The 17,307-nt window shown below is 43.5% G+C and overlaps 1 pseudogene across 1 annotated transcript in view; it reads right to left on the minus strand.

Moving 5' to 3' along the window:
• Window positions 1-541: 541 nt before the first annotated feature.
• LOC106600468 (DNA ligase 1-like) overlaps window positions 542-17,307 on the minus strand; it is a 37,625-nt pseudogene continuing 20,859 nt past the window's right edge. The window contains exons 6-21 of the transcript XR_014391780.1: window positions 13,768-13,771; window positions 13,457-13,533; window positions 12,868-12,968; window positions 12,486-12,585; window positions 12,086-12,171; window positions 11,901-12,016; window positions 11,085-11,180; window positions 10,668-10,775; window positions 10,201-10,272; window positions 5,497-5,639; window positions 5,104-5,186; window positions 3,612-3,757; window positions 3,294-3,347; window positions 3,032-3,175; window positions 2,085-2,177; window positions 542-885 (exon numbers count right to left, since the gene is read on the minus strand). The product of XR_014391780.1 is annotated as a DNA ligase 1-like (transcript). The remainder of the gene's footprint in view (window positions 886-2,084; window positions 2,178-3,031; window positions 3,176-3,293; window positions 3,348-3,611; window positions 3,758-5,103; window positions 5,187-5,496; window positions 5,640-10,200; window positions 10,273-10,667; window positions 10,776-11,084; window positions 11,181-11,900; window positions 12,017-12,085; window positions 12,172-12,485; window positions 12,586-12,867; window positions 12,969-13,456; window positions 13,534-13,767; window positions 13,772-17,307) is intronic.

Raw genomic sequence — 17,307 nt, forward strand, 5'->3', positions numbered from 1 at the left:
TTAGGGGAACGTTAGAGCTTTGTTTACTTCTCAACAGTATTCAAATCTCTGCGTACTGCTAGGATTATGCAAGTGTTATTCAACTCTTCTCAACTCCTCATCCTTATTGCACCAGGTGGCTCATAGGACACCAACAAAGGGATCTCCATTTCACTCACTGCATGAATGATAAACCTTAAGACAAAGGATAACAGCTCATACATGCTTAGAACACGTTTTAAAGCATACTTTCAGGTAGTGTTACTGAGATATGCATTACAAGTGACTCTCAAAGATGCAAGTCTTCAATGTCTTGGTGTTCTTTATATTGTATTGGACAGTTTCCTGAACACAGATGAAATTTAGAACTGGATTAAAAAGCAGAAAAGTGGTTTTTAGTCCAGGACTAGGCTTAATCTGTGTCCAGGAAACCAACACTATCAATTGATAAAATGAAGCTTAGTACAGGATAAAATCAACACCCAATATGTTTGATATGATAAAATTAGCAAAGCCTTTATTCACATTGTCATTACTGTGATTTATTTGAGTCATTGAAAAGTGTGGAACACATCCTTTATTTATACTGTTAAGTATACGTTTACAGAAATAAGCCTTAGGCTCAACACCAACACACACAAAATGTTGATTATCCTGACACTGGCAGAGCCTAAACCAGCACCTGGATCTAGACACTGCTGCGCAGAGTTTAATTTTTTTTATATTGCATCGACAGAGCCTTGCTCAAGTTTACCATTAAAAAAAAATGTATATATGTACAAATTTATATTTCACCCGAGTTATTGGCGACTGGCCGGTCCGTTGATGAGGTCAGTAACAGTCCTCAAGGTCAGCTTTGTCTCCCTGATTCTGAGCAACCTGCTGCTCCCTATACAAATCAGCAATCTGAAATGGGACAGAACAAAGAAATCAGTGAGGGGGGAGGAGATGAATGAGCCAATTGGAATCTGAGGATAAGGTGGTACGAGGGCCAATTTATATCAAATTACAGGGGGATAAACACAGAATACCAAAATTGGTGTAATAAAATATACTGTGTGTATATATGTGGAAGAAGCTGAAACACAGAGGGGGGGGGGGGGGGGGGGGGGGGGGGAGCATAGATCTAGAATGATGTATATATATGAAAGAAAACTGACACCCTATTCCCTATTTAATGCACTACTTTTGCCTGCAATATGGATGCACCCTCTGTCTCTGAAGGTAGGTTTCTTCTATAGAATAGGGTGTCTACCAACTCTGCCCAGAGTGGGTGAAAAAGCGCTTTGGTGATGAGATTTCACTTCCTTGTGTTATAAAATACATTTTACCAAGACAAATATGATTATAAATGTTCTGAATCATTAGTGGGGTCTTTCTCTAACATTTCATTAACAGTATATCCAAAAAGGCAGAATTTGTAACCTAATACATCTGATAATAATCACAAAGCTCTGTTGAAAGAGCATGCAGCAACTTGAGGATTTCACATTTTGTGGTTCTCATCTTCAAAGTTGTTTCCTCGGGTTGCAAAAAGCTAAATTAGCATGACACGAGCTGAATTTAAACGTAAAAGGCTTTTTAAAAAAGCTTGCGGTATACTCAGTGCTCTGTTGACATTTCACAAATACTTGTTTTTGTGAGAAATCTTCAAAAAGAACAGGAATTTCACATTAATATGAAAAGGGTATACCAAAATATGAAAGTACTACATGTCATGTCTCAAAATGGATATACATCTTACCTCGACATTGTTTTAAGTCCTGCGGATTCGAGAAGAAAGATGGCGAGTTCAACGGGAAAATGAGCCTGTCAAGTAGCATCCAGCCTAGCTGATCCGATGCTGTGCAATTGTCATTATTTTTTGAGAAAAATATTTGGCCTCCATTGATTTAGTCACCCTAATTTTGCCCATCCTACAAGGGTAAAAACTCCAATAACTTTTGAATGGATTATGATAGGGGCATGAGGTTTGGACCATTGAGTTTACCCATTTGTCAAAATATGCGTTTTTGATTGGACACCCTACATAGAAATACATTTGGGACGCAACCAAAGAAATTCAGAACTACGAGATACACTGTCACAGCAGTGTCTACAACTACCTGTCTTCCTGAAGTTGCGTCCTCTGGCTTTTTATCATCTCGGATCCTCAGGAAGCGTGGGAACCGAAGAGAGATTCCCTTCTCTAGGTCACACTGGGAGAGAGGAGAAAAGACATGAATCGCCAGTAACAGTATTTGGATAATTCCAAATAGATGGTTTGTAGATTGTCAACACTTCAAACAACTATCCACTAACCCTAGCCCTTACCCTAACCTGAGCAAGCGGTTGAAGCTCTTCTCTGGGTCACACTGGGAGAAGACGAGAGAGGGCTAAAGAAAAGCTATGAATCATCTTTTCACCTAAACTTGTCTGACTTTTGCTGCCGCTAAAGACATTAAAACGAAGACTATTGTGGGTTTTCCTTTCACAGTTAATATGCCTTTTAAACCCTGCACCAAAAGACTGGAGGTTGAAGAACTATTGATTCGAGGATGGCAACTCTTTATTTAATCTAACATAGTACCATGATATCACAGCTTTGTTGAGTACTAATGCAAAGCACAGATTAGGATCCATATCCACAAAGAGCTTTGCAGTAGAAGTGGGGAATAAGATTTTTGGACAGCACTGCTACTCAAACTGCTGCTTAGGCCTATACGAGTGTGTTTTTAAGCTATGGGTAACATGGTCGCTTCATGGTAGGTCTCTTAAATAATACAGTTTTTAAGGGGAAACAAAAAGTGGCATGATCCTCATGAGAAATTTGAGACATAAAAAATGTGAAAATGTTCCGGAGATATTTCGCAACATCCTGAGACCTAAACATTTTAGATTTGCAGAGGGGATTATTGAGTTAAAGATTCTGTTGTGGTTGCTTCACTGGTCGGCCCTCAAAGATAAAATTGCATTGAATCAAATTATTAACTTCCAAATTACTTTAAACTGGCTTGAAATCCAAATATTATTAGTACTGATGAGCCAGTGTACAAGGACGAGTTCTACTAACCAATCCCATGCCAGCCTTGTAGATCGGCGACAGCGATAGGTCGGCACACTGCACTTCCCATACTTGCACGGCATCAAGCCACACATCGGGCTCTGTTGATCGGTCCACACGATGATAGGGGTGGGGTTTGGGCAAAATGTGCTCCTGGAAAAGACAATGCCTTCACAGTTAATTGGGTCTAAAGACTTTTGGCAGATTCGCTTCAAGAAACTCTGCGCTTCGCATCAAACGAGCATTGAACACAAACGTCTCTGTACTGTACCTTAAAGAATTTGTAATGTTGCTCCAAATCTTCATCCTTGAAACCTGTCCCAATCTGCAAAGACAAAATAAACTGAAAAATATATTCCCCTGTTGTAAGCCAGATGAGACATTTAGCAGAGCAGAATAACAAAGAATTGCGAAAGAATTCCCTGTGCAAAATGCCTTTATACTATTTGGACTGAGGCGCTGTGTCACCTTTCAGAGAGACAAACCAACCGAGACAGAGAAAGACAAAAAGTCACCTCCTAGGCAAGGAGGTACACACACAGACATACGCAGACACACAAAGACACCCCTGACACACACACAGACAGACCTTGCAGACTGACTGGAACTCTTCATTGTCCTCATCGTAGCGGGCGAGCAGGAAGCCTCCGTAGGTCCCTGTTCTCTTGCCCTTCCCCAGATACGCTCCAATCACACACAGATCCACTGTCCCCCATCCAGATAGTCCTTCTTCAGCTAGAAAGAGAGACAGGGATGAGTGGTAGGTTTTCATTTGAGTATTTATTATGAGAGAGTGTGTTTGTGTATACAAGTGTTTCCCAACTCCATGTGGGGTCACCTGATATGAAAATGGGGTCGCGGGAGAATTTCAAAACCCCCCACCCCAACAACATACAAAAAATATATAATATCATCTTTGTATCTCAAAATCATTGTAATGTGGTTCATCTTAAAAATCTAAATGAAAATTATTCAAAATCTAAAAGATCAAATTCAACCAGAGCGCCCTTGAACCTGAGAAAAGGCCACACTTGACCGTTGAACTTGAATCATTCCCACAGTGAATGGCTAAGCCATCTACGCTATGAAACCACACACTATTGCAGAGACTTCAAAATTACTGGCCGCAATAGATACGGTGAAAACAATGTGTGGGGAGGCAGAGTCACAGAAACTCACATCAATACCTGTGCCAGACAACACTGTTAAACAAATCATTCATGCTATTGCTAGCAATGAAGAAGAAACTGACTGAACGACCCAAACTCCAAACGGACGTTAGTGTTGAGAGCCGAGATGCCTATGAATTGCCTTGTTTACTATAGATGTCGGGGGATGCTCACGAGGACACAATGTTCTGTCTCACGATTCTCGAGCATGAAACGGCACAGGGGATGTTCAGTATGCTGCGTGGCTAACAGATTCCATATGGGATCAAATGGCTGGCTTTTGCACAGATGTGGCTCCATCTATCACGGGACGGAGGTCAAGTCTCTGCTTTCTAGTTATGAATGTGTCTGCCTCCGCCATATGAATGCATTGTATGATAACCCGAGAGCAACTGTCGGCAAAAGAGCTGAGCACAGAACTCGGAGATATACTGCAGCAAGTAACTTAGATTGTAAACTACATCAAACCACACGCTGGTCCGCATTAAAACCAGAGATGAGGTGCGCACTGTAGACCACGCCCGCTGACTTTGAGAAGCGCCAACGCGACATGCATCAAGCACACCCATCAAGAACACCCATCTCATTAGTTGTGGTGAGATAAGATACATTATTTCAGACTCATTTGCAAATTACTCATAGTCCCACATCAGAAGTATGTGATGGGGAGTTGAGAAGACAAATCAAAAATACTGTTAGAATGTTTTCCAATTGACTGCCATAGCCCCAAATAAAAGTTAACTTTGGCTGTTAATCACATACATTCTTTTTCCCTCATTGTTGGAATCTGAGATTTTTCAGATATCAAAATGGGGTCGTGGGTCAAAAAGGTTTAGGAACCCCTGGTACATACGTGTGCGTGCGTGTGTATATGCATGTGTGGTTTGTGTACATGTGCGTGCATGTGTGTACCTTGAGTCAGTTGTGAGAGCGCTTGGTGATTTCATAAGTGGCATCTTTCTCCAGAGTCTTCACCATTAGTCCCTCACAGGAGTCTGAGGATTCAACCAAAAATCACACCACAGGAGGACATACAATTAAGAATGCATCCCAAATGGCACCCCCTTCCCGATATAGCGCAATACTTACGACCAGGGCCCATAGGGAATAGGGTGTCATTTGGGACACAACCTAAGACATTCATTAATAAACAACTTCAGGAGAGAAGGAGATCACAGAAGACAGGGTTGACCTCCCACAAACACATGGTTGGCTCCCGTCTCTCTCCCTCCCTCACACACACACACAGACAGTCACACACACACACACACAGTAAATAGACCGATCCCACACTGACACACACACCTCGAACAGACTGCTCCAGGAACTCAGCGATGGTGTCTGTGTTGTCTGAGTCAATAGGGCGGGCGAACACAAACTCTCCCTCCTCTCCTCGAAGCTCTCCTTCAGAAGGGCCCTGCGTGGGACAGGGGCCGCTTTACCAGAGACTGAGACACACACACCACTGAAATTGCAAACATTACAATCAATGTCTAATTATTCAATGTCTAATATATTACGCTAGCATCCTGTCCAGGGGGTGTACCTCAGTGTTAATTTCGTCAACGAAAAGTGGCGAAAATATTAGTCAAACACCTATGTGTTTATTGTCACAGCCGTGTATATCCCCCCTCAAGCCGATACCACGACGGCCCTCATGGAACTTCACTGGACTTCATGCAAAGTGGAAACCATATATCCTGAGGCTGCATTTATTATAGCTGGGGATTTTAACAAAGCAAATTTGAAAACAAGGCTACCTAAATTCTATCAGCATATTGACTGTAGCACCTGCCCTGGAAAAACACTGGATCACTGCTACTCTAACTTCGGCCCTCCCCCGCCCTCCTTTCGGCAAATCTGACCATGACTCCATTTTGCTCCTCTCTTCCTATAGGCAGACACTCAAACAGGAAGTACCCGTGCTAAGGACTATTCAACGTTGGTCTGACCAATCAGAATCCACGCTTCAAGATTGTTTTGATCACGCGTACTGGGACATGTTCTGGGTAGCCTCAGAGAATAATATCGACATATATGCTGATTCTGTGAGTGAGTTTATAAGGAAGTGTATAAGAGATGTACTCACTGTGACTATTAAAACCTACCCTAACCAGAAACCGTGGATAGAAGGCGGCATTCGCACAAAACTGAACGCGAGAACCACTGCATTTAACCATGGAAAGGTGACTGGGAATATGGCCGAATACAAACAGTGTAGTTATTCCATAGGGAAGGGAATCAAACAAGCAAAATGTCAGTATAGAGACAAAGTGGAGTCGCAATTCAACGGCTCAGACACGAGACGTATGTGGCAGGGTCTACAGACAATCACAGACTACAAAAAGAAACAAAAAACAGCCACGCCACGGACACTGACGTCTTGCTTCCAGACAAACTAAACACCTTCTTTGCCCACTTTGAGGATAATACAGTGCCACCAACGCAGCCCGCTACCAGGGACTGTGGGCTCTCCTTCTGCGTGGCCGACGTGAGGAAGACATTTAAACGTGTTAACCATCGAAAGGATGCCGGCCCAGACAGCATCCCTAGCCGCGTCCTCAGAGCATGCGCAGACCAGCTGGCTGGTGTGTTTACGCACATATTCAATCTCTCCCTAGCCCAGTCTGCTGTCCCCACATGCTTCAAGATGGCCACCATTGTTCTGTATCCAAGAACGCAAAAGTAACTGAACTAAATGACTATCGCCCCGTAGAACTCACTTCTGTCATCATGAAGTGCTTTGAGAGACTAGTCAAGGATCATATCACCTCTACCTTACAGGTCACCCTAGACCCACTTCAATTTGCTTAATGCCCCAATAGGTCCACAGACGATGCAATCGCCATCACACTGCACACTGCCCTATCCCATCTGGACAACAGGATAACTGATGTAAGAATGCTGTTCATTGACTATAGCTCAGCATTCAACACCATAGTACCCTCCAAGCTCATCATTAAGGTTGAGGCCCTGGGTCTCAACCCCGCCCTGTGCAATTGGGTCCTGGACTTCCTGATGGGCCATCCCCAGGTGGTGAAGGTAGGAAACATCTCCACCCCGCTGATCCTCAACACTGGGGCCCCACAAGGGTGCATGCTCAGCCCCCTCCTGTACTCCCTGTTCACCCATGACTGCATGTCCATGCACGCCTCCAACTCAATCATCAAGTTTGCAGACGACACAACAGTGGTAGGCCTGATTACCAACAACGACGAGACAGCCTACAGGGAGGAGGTGAGGGCACTCGGAGTTTGGTGTCAGGAAAACAACCTCTCACTCAATGTCAACAAAAGGAGATGATCGTGGACTTCAGGAAACATCAGAGGGAGCACCCCGTATCCACATCAACGGGACAGCAGTGGAGAAGGTGGAAAGTTAAGTTCCTCTGCGTACACATCATGGACAAACTGAAATGGTCCACCCACACAGACAGTGTGGCGAAGGCACAACAGTGCCTCTTCAACCTCAGGAGTCTGAAGAAATTTGGATTGTCACCTAAAACCCTCAAACTTTTACAGATGCACAATTGAGAGCATCCTGTTGGGCTGTATCACTGCCTGGTACGGCAACTGCACCGCCCACAAACGCAAGGCTCTCCAGAGGGAGGTGTGGTCTGCATCACCAGGGGCAAACAACCTGCCCTCCAGGACACCTACAGCACCCGGTGTCACAGGAAGGCAAAAATATCATCATGGACAACAACCACCTGAACCACTGCCTGTTCACCCTGCCACCATCCAGAAGGCAAGGTCAGTACAGGTGCATCAAAGCTGGGACCGAGAGACTGAAAAACAGCTTGTATCTCAAGAGACATCACTAACTCAGAGAGGCTGCTGCCTATGTACAGACTTGAAATCATTGGACACTTTAATAAATGGATCACTAGTCACTTTAATAATGCCACTTTAATAATGTTTACATATCTTGCATTACTCATCTCATATCTTTATACTGTATTTTATACCACCTATTGCATCTTGCCTATGCCGCTCTGTCATTGCTCATTCATATATTTATATATTCTTATTCCTTTACTTAGATTTGTGTGTACTAGGTTGTTGTTGTGGAATTGTTAGATTACTTGTTAGATATTGCTGCACTGTCTGAACTAGAAGCACAAGCGTTTCGCTACATTCACAATAACATCTGCTAAGCATGTGTATGTAAACAATACAATATGATTTGAGTCAGTGACAATTGACAAGAGGACTAAATAAATCCAGGGGGAAAAATAACTAAATGAAAAGGATTTCTCATTTTGGTTTACAAAAACAAGACTAGATTAAATTATCTGTGTGACTAAATTCTGACTAGTAAATGGACTGGACAAGAGTTTTTGGAGAGATTGAGAGCTTTTTAGTGTCATTTGTTTGGTCCAATCAAAAACATGTATGACATTAGTAGAATTGTAAGGCTTAACTTTGATTACAATACATCTACAATATGTCCAGAGGTAGTGCTCTAGACTGCGGCCATTTAGTCACATTTTGCGACCCTTTGACTTGGCTGTGCGAGTTACATTTTTTATTGGTCGCATCAGTGGAAGCTGAAAATTCATTACATGGTGACCTCACTCAAAAGTTAAAAAAATGTCCTACTTTCTGGCTGCTAAAACCATGATTTGGTCAAACAGTAAAGTGCATTATCCTCATGATTCCAGTAATGAAATTGTCTGCCCAGCCCCTGGGCATGTTTCGCTGGGGCCCGCTGCTGTGATGAACGAGCCACTTGATGTGCGCTACGGGAGAGAGAAAAAAGCTTCTGATTGTGTAACATTTAAAAATCCAATTTGGGAAATACATATCTTTGGAAGCAACTACTGTTGTTCTCAGCTTTCTGTGGGTATAATTTATATTTGTTATCTCTTAATATTGAGCTCAAAAGCAACTATTTTACAACCAAGACATTTGATTATTCTTTAAGATGCGAAGCGCGCAATTGCGAGCGCATAGGGTCGCAATCTACAACATTTAGGACATTACATTTACTGTCCAGAGCGACTTACAGTAAGTAGTGAGTGCTTACGTTTTCATACTGGTCCCCCGTGGGAATCGAACCCACAACCCTGGTGTTGCAAGTGCCATGCTCTACCAAGTGAGCCACACGAGACACTAGCAGTGGGTATTATATTTAGGGTTAGCAATCTAGCTAATGTGTTTTGAGTTTACTTCCTGTGGTGAATTAACCCCAAAATAAATTAGCCTATGATATTAGTGCACATAACGATTAAGGCAAATTACTCTCTATTGAGCAACAAAATTCAGAAAATTCTGGAGCCCTATTTTAATAGTAAAATAAAAACAATACTCTTATTGTCAACCCACAATTAATGACAGTCACTGGATTAGGTAGCACATCAACATATCTTGAATCATGCATTCCTGCTTGGACATGTTCAATGAAACAACTTATTTCTCGTGAAGCCTACCATCTCAGTAGTCTATTACAGTCTAAAGCACTGTGAATGACTTCATAAGGCAATTACGTTTTTCTATTGCGTGACGCTGTGGAAAACAATTGGTTCGAATCATGGGCTGGTGCCACCAACTGAAAAAGTTATGGGAAATGTTAGTCTGGAGCCCTGACAAGGGGTGTGACTTTTTACCTGCTACAGATTAATGCGTTCTTCTGGCAATTTGGCTGTTGAGAAGAGAATCATGCAATAGGATGTTATGCATAAAAATGTAGGACAAGACCATGCATGCTTGTGCACATGGAAGTCAGTGATGTGTTTACTAAAGGTTAATAAGGCCATTTATTGTGCTTGACTAAGACTTAATGATATTTCAGCCAAAATGAATAAGACTAGACTAAAACTTGAACAATAAGCTGCCTCATGCTACAGAAAAAGGATAGGCCGTTCTGAATGGAACAAGGTTTACTTAATAAATGTCTAACAGACTCCATAACTCCCATCAAATCAAAGTTTATTTGTCACGCGCACCAAATACAAGAAGTGTGTAGACCTTACAGTGAAATGCTTACTTAATCATCATCCCAACTCACATCTCCGTTGAGATACAGCAGGTCAAAGGCGTAAACACACACTTGGACCTTGATATTAGCTGCCTCCACGCCCTGTAAAAAAATAAAACAAGTAATTTAACAGCAACCTAACTAAACATGACCATACACATACCTACCTACACACTAAAAAGAGCATTCAAAACCTAGATCTTTTGGCCCCTTCACTCAGTATATTGTTGCAGTCAGGGGGCTTGTGTACCTCAACGGCCACCTCAGAGGTAACTCCCGGCAGGTCTAACCTGACAGCTTGAGGACGAGGATTCAAACAAAGCAGTCCACCTGATGAACATAGAGAGCATGGTAGGAAAATTATCCACCACCACTGCAGACAACTTGTGAACACAGCTGCCTGGGCTAATCACCCATCCAGCTGTTCTGAAAATAATTACAGAAACCAAAACCATGGATACCGAGTATTTCCCCCCCTTATTTCTCTTTCCTCTCACCTTTCTCTTCCGTGTATTGAGCACCTGGAATGGCTGCATCTGTTTCTTTTCTCTGTTCCAAGCCACAGCCTCAGAGTCAAGCACACAGGACACCACAGACTCCTTTACCTGAGGGAGGGAGGGGTGTGAGAGAGAAATGGGGGAGGGGAAGGCAGAGGGGGAGGGAGAGAGAAATATGGAGCGAGTGGGAGACAGAAAGAGGGGAGCAAAAGAGAGAAATAGAGGAGAGAAAGAGAGGTATTATTCATGAAGTGAGCTTATGACCATGAAGGGGCTAAGATGCTGACTGAGTGTGTATCCCAAAAGGCATCCTATTCCCTATATAGTGCACTACTTTCGACCAGAGCCTTATAATGGGAATAGGGTGCCATTTGGGATGCATACGGAGTGTGCTAGTGTTGAGAGGGTTACTATTACCGTGGGAATACGAGAGGTGATATCGGGATATTTGGTCGTATTGTCTTCCTGGTTGCGACTGAAAATACGCACTTCCCCATTCTCCAGAATATGGATCTGCACAAATACAATAATCAATAGTTATCATTCAACCAATAACAGTGAGTGAGTTTCCTATCATATCTGGAGAGTAGAGAGACAGGCAGTGTCCAAGGCTTTTTCTCAATTGATTTTTCCTCGCATCCTCTCTCCCTTCTCAAAACCCACTGGAGAAGAAGGTCAGAGGGGAGGGGCCTTGGCTCTTCTACTCCAATATCGTTGAGAAGAATTTGAGGAGATAGAATGCTAGGAATCACAGAAAGACGAATTGACAGAGCTCAACTGTATGACAGAAGCTCCAGATGCCAGCATCTTAGAGTTCCATCTGCTGGCCATTTCAGGAGTCACACTGCAGTTTAAAGGCACAAAGAATAGGAGGTGTCACTGGGTGAATCTCAAGTGAATTTCCATTGTATTTTTCTGACTCCTGGCCTCGCTCTTCTCGGCCTCCTCCTCAAAACGCATTGGAGAAGAAGGTTCTAGCGGAGGAAGACAGATCTTCTGCTCCAATGTGCTTCGAGAAGGTGAGGAGAGAGGTTAGGAGAAATTGAGGAAGGATAAATAGAGAATGAGAAGTTACACTGCTCTCTCCAATGCCTTCACTGGGAGGGGCTAACACAGCCCAACAGCCTGAGACAACAGCATCATGTCTGTTTTCTAACAGGGGCACACAGTTGACATACACACACACACACACACACACACACACTGTAAGTGGGCACGTGAGAAAACAGACACCTGTGCTCTTTCTCCATCATACTTGTACTCGCAGGTGAAGGCGGCTTCGTCGAACCTCTTCATCACCTCTCCTACACCTTTGGTGGGGTGAGCCAGCATGGGCCTCAATGGCACACCTGAGGTGGGGGAGAGGAGGGTGTCAAAAATCAACACACACGCACACACACACACACACAGTACTGTACCTGGGGTGAGTTTGCAGTGGTTGGGCAGTTCATCTATGCCCTCCTTCATCAGTACTGGGATGATGACATCACAGTTGGGCATCTCACTGGAGTGGACAAACAAGAAAACATCACCAGTAAGAGTCAGTCAATAGAGTGAATCAGTGTGTCCCAAAATGGTACACTATAGGGCCCCGGTCTAAAGTAGTGCACTATTTTGCAGTGGTTCTCAACCAGGGGCACTAGTACTCCAGGCAGAGCAAAATGCACTTGGTTTGTACAGTAACCAAAAAAAGAGAACCACTGATATACATAGGAAAACGGGTGTTCATTTGGGACACAAATCTGGGTGTAGGTAAGGTGGTACTTAGGGAATGTGCTGTGAGTGAGTATATACAGTGGGTTTAGAGGTGTACAGTACCAGTGGGTCTGTTTAAGGACAAGGCTCTTCTCCTCTAGCCAGGCTTTCTGTTTTCCTGCACTCATTCCTTTCCCTGCATCGATCACCGCTGGAGGGAAGCCTAGAATTGCACATGAACCAATGTCTCAGTCACAATAAAAGAATACATTGTTATCATATGTATAGGTTATATTGTAATAATGTTGGGGAAATGTTGAGGGGTAATGTTGTGGTAGTATTGTGAAAATGTGACAAAAACATTGTGATAATGTTGTGAAATCATTATAATTTTGAAGTAACATTGTGAAAAGGTGATACAGTTGGAGGAAATGTTGTGTAAACATTGCGATGATGTTGTGGTGGTCACGCAGTGTGAACGTTGAAAAAACGTTAGCTGGCTCACCTTGTCCTGGAGGAGTCAGGCACACAGCCTGACTCAGGGCAGCCAGTACACTCTGCTCAGACAAGCCTATCCTCAGCTTCCCTGCCAGAGACCTGTCAATCAATCAACCAACCAACCAACCAACACAGACATGAAAATCTGAAATCAGACTTTGTTTTTAACATACATTGATGTTGTGCTGCTTTGACGGTGTCCTTTTTAGTGTATGTATTAGCTGGTAAAAAAAAAAGTTAGGTACCATCTTAATCTGTTACTGTGACAACCAGCTGCTTGTGAATGGACAGACAGGTGTAATACAAGGTTCAGATTGACTAGTGAAGGAAGAAAACATGCTCCACTCTAAATCCTCATCTAAACCATTTTTTTTTTTATGTTAAAAGATGCTTGGAACCAAAAATGTATGACATGAACATTTTAACAAAAGGCCAGTACTCAATGAGTGCAGACCGACAGGTGTTAAGTACATCCCAAAAGGCACCCTATTCCCTTTGTAGTATACTGCTTCTGGCCAATAGGGCTCTGGTCAAAGGTAGTGAGCCATTTGGGAGACATGCTCAGGTTGACCAGTAGTAAAGTGAAGGCAGATTACCTGACAATGTATCTGGCCTCAGAGAAGCGGCAGGCTACATAGAGACCTTTGATGATGTCAATCTTCTTATTCATGGTCTGCAGAGAGAGCGAGAGAAAGGGCCAAGAGATTCAGAGGGAGCGTGGGAAAGGAGAGGATACGAAAGGAAAGAGGATAGAGAGAAAAGGAGCAACGAACTACCACAGGACTAGGGCTTATGTCCCAAATGTCACCCACCTTCAGAAAGTATTCATACGTCTTGACTTATTCCACATTTTGTTGTGTTACAGCCTAAATTCAAAATGGATTAAATCTTTTTTGTTGTTGCTTACCCAGCTACACACAATACCCGAAAATGAAAAATTTTAAAGACGTTTTTTGAAATTTTGCAAATGTATTGAAAATAAAATACAGAAATCTCTCATAAGTCTTCACACCTGAGTCAATACTTTGCAAAAGCACCTTTTGCGGCGACTACATCTTTGTAGTCAGTCGTCTTGGGTATGCTTGTATCAGTGTTGCACATCTGAATTTGTGGATTTTCTCCCATTCTTCCTTGCAGATTTTCTTAAGCTCTGTGTCATGGAGCGCATGTCCATGACTTATAGACAATGAAACAAAGTGGTAAGAGAAAGACTATTGTATCTCTTCATGGTATAACCAAGAAACCTGAAAACAAGAGTTGGTTAGAGTTGAGCATTCCGTTTGCCAACAATACTATGACATAAGGTGCCATAGTTAAGTGTTAGTTGTGCACGCCAGTTACTAAAACAATGTAACTTGTTACCAATGGTCTACCGTGTATAAAGCTGCCCATTTAAAACGTACATGCTCTAGCAAAGTAAATATACACTGCTCAAAAAAATAAAGGGAACACTTAAACAACACAATGTAACTCCAAGTCAATCACACTTCTGTGAAATCAAACTGTCCACTTAGGAAGCAACACTGATTGACAATAAATTTCACATGCTGTTGTGCAAATGGAATAGACAACAGGTGGAAATTATCGGCAATTAGCAAGACACCCCCAATAAAGGAGTGGTTCTGCAGGTGGGGACCACAGACCACTTCTCAGTTCCTATGCTTCCTGGCTAATGTTTTGGTCACTTTTGAATGCTGGCGGTGCTTTCACTCAAGTGGTAGCATGAGACGGAGTCTACAACCCACACAAGTGGCTCAGGTAGTGCAGCTCATCCAGGATGGCACATCAATGCGAGCTGTGGCAAGAAGGTTTGCTGTGTCTGTCAGCGTAGTGTCCAGAGCATGGAGGCGCTACCAGGAGACGGGCCAGTACATCAGGGGACGTGGAGGAGGCCGTAGGAGGGCAACAACCCAGCAGCAGGACCGCTACCTCCGCCTTTGTGCAAGGAGGAACAGGAGAAGCACTGCCAGAGCCCTGCAAAATGACCTCCAGCAGGCCACAAATGTGCATGTGTCTGCTCAAACGGTCAGAAACAGACTCCATGAGGGTGGTATGAGGGCCCGACGTCCACAGGTGGGGGTTGTGCTTACAGCCCAACACCGTGCAGGACGTTTGGCATTTGCCAGAGAACACCAAGATTGGCAAATTCGCCACTGGTGCCCTGTGCTCTTCACAGATGAAAGCAGGTTCACACTGAGCACGTGACAGATGTGACAGAGTCTGGAGACGCCATGGAGAACGTTCTGCTGCCTGCAACATCCTCCAGCATGACCGGTTTGGCGGTGGGTCAGTCATGGTGTGGGGTGGCATTTCTTTGGGGGGCCGCACAGCCCTCCATGTGCTCGCCAGAGGTAGCCTGACTGCCATTAGGTACCGAGATGAGATCCTCAGACCCCTTGTAAGACCATATGCTGGTGCGGTTGGCCCTGGGTTCCTCCTAATGCAAGACAATGCTAGACCTCATGTGGCTGGAGTGTGTCAGCAGTTCCTGCAAGAGGAAGGTATTGATGCTATGGACTGGCCCGCCCGTTCCCCAGACCTGAATCCAATTGAGCACATCTGGGACATCATGTCTCGCTCCATCCACCAACGCCACGTTGCACCACAGACTGTCCAGGAGTTGGCGGATGCTTTAGTCCAGGTCTGGGAGGAGATCCCTCAGGAGACCATCCGCCACCTCACCAGGAGCATGCCCAGGCGTTGTAGGGAGGTCATACAGGCACGTGGAGGCCACACACACTACTGAGCCTCATTTTGACTTGTTTTAAGGACATTACATCAAAGTTGGATCAGCCTGTAGTGTGGTTTTCCACTTTAATTTTGAGTGTGACTCCAAATCCAGACCTCCATGGGTTGATAAACTGGATTTTCATTGATTACTTTTGTGTGATTTTGTTGTCAGCACATTCAACTATGTATAGAAAAAATAATTTAATAAGATTATTTCTTTCATTCAGATCTAGTATGTGTTGTTTAAGTGTTCCCTTTATTTTTTTGAGCAGTACATTATTCGAATGACGATCTAAGTGTTGGTAGAGAATAATCATAAAATATAACCTACCTGATGTGTTTGTTTGAAGCTCTGTGCCGGTGACACAAATTATTCTGCGTCTTCGAATAACATTTCATTGGTTGATGGGATTAACCAAAGTGATGAATTATCCCTAGGGTGAATTACATCATGAATGTGAATTGTGTGACTTAAAGAAGTTATGGCAGTGTGTGTTTATGTAAAAATGTTGTTTATGATGTTATATGTCCATGGCAAATTACTGTATGCATCTATGGTAGAACTGTGTTTTGGGGATATCATGATAGCGGAAGGGAGTTCTTGGAAAGAGTACTTAGGTGCTCAGTTGGCCTTTGCCTGGGGGAGAACAGGCTGGGCAGGTAACAGGTTGGCTAGAGTACAGCCATACCTTATATTTGTTATAGACATGGAGTTGTTGCTGGAAATGGTTTATACCTTGAAAATCTTTGATTTATTAAAGTCTTTGTCAATGTCCTGCTTATTATTTTCTGCACAAAGTGTATTGGCCAATTCGTCCTGCACCTCTTAATATTGTAAATAAAAGCCTCTAAGAGAGGTGAGCACCAGAACATCCTGTCTGTCTCACTGTTCGATCCCCCGCTTCGGCTTCTTCACACTCTTAAGTTAGATGGGGAGCGGCTTACAGCAATCTTCAAGTCTTTCAATCTTGCTTTGGCTGGGCCACCTGAAGTCTTTCACATTCTTGTTCTGAAGCCATTCTAGCATTGCTTTGGCTGTATTTTTTGGGCTCATTGTCCTGTTGGAACAATAAATCTTTACCCCTGTCTAAGGTCGTTTTCACTCTGATGCAGGTTCTCATCAAGGATTTGACTGTTTTTGGCTCCATTCATTTTTCCCTCTAGCCTTACCATTCTCCCAGTCCCTGCCGGTGAAAAGCGTCCCCATAGCATGACGCTGCCACCACCATGCTTCACGGTAAGGATGGTGTTAGATAGGTGATGTGCCTGGTTTTCTCCAGACAGAACTTTGCACTTAGGCAAAATTGTTAAAATAGTCTTTCACATGCCTTTTTACAAACTCTGGGCGTGCCAGCATGTGCCATTTTCTCAAGAGTAGCTTCTGTCTGGCAGGTTCTCCCATCACAGCCAAAGGAACACCGTAGTTCTGTCAGAGTGGTCATTGGGTTCTTGGTCATCTCCCTGACCAAGTTTCTTCTTGCCCGGTTGATCAGTTCGGTAGGACGGCCAGCTCGAGGCAGAGTCTGGGTAGTTCCATATTTTTTCAATTTCCCAATGATGGAAACCACTGTGCTCTTGGAAACTTTCAACGCTATAATACATTGTTTTATACCCTTCCCCAGATATATGCCTCATCACAGTACTATCTCAGAGATCTACGGACAGTTTCTTGGACTGCATGGTATAGTTTCTGCTCTGACAACTGTGGAATCTTATA

The sequence above is a fragment of the Salmo salar genome, chromosome 03 (genome assembly GCF_965601325.2).
Source record: "Salmo salar chromosome 03, fSalSal1, whole genome shotgun sequence".
NCBI lineage: Eukaryota > Metazoa > Chordata > Actinopteri > Salmoniformes > Salmonidae > Salmo > Salmo salar.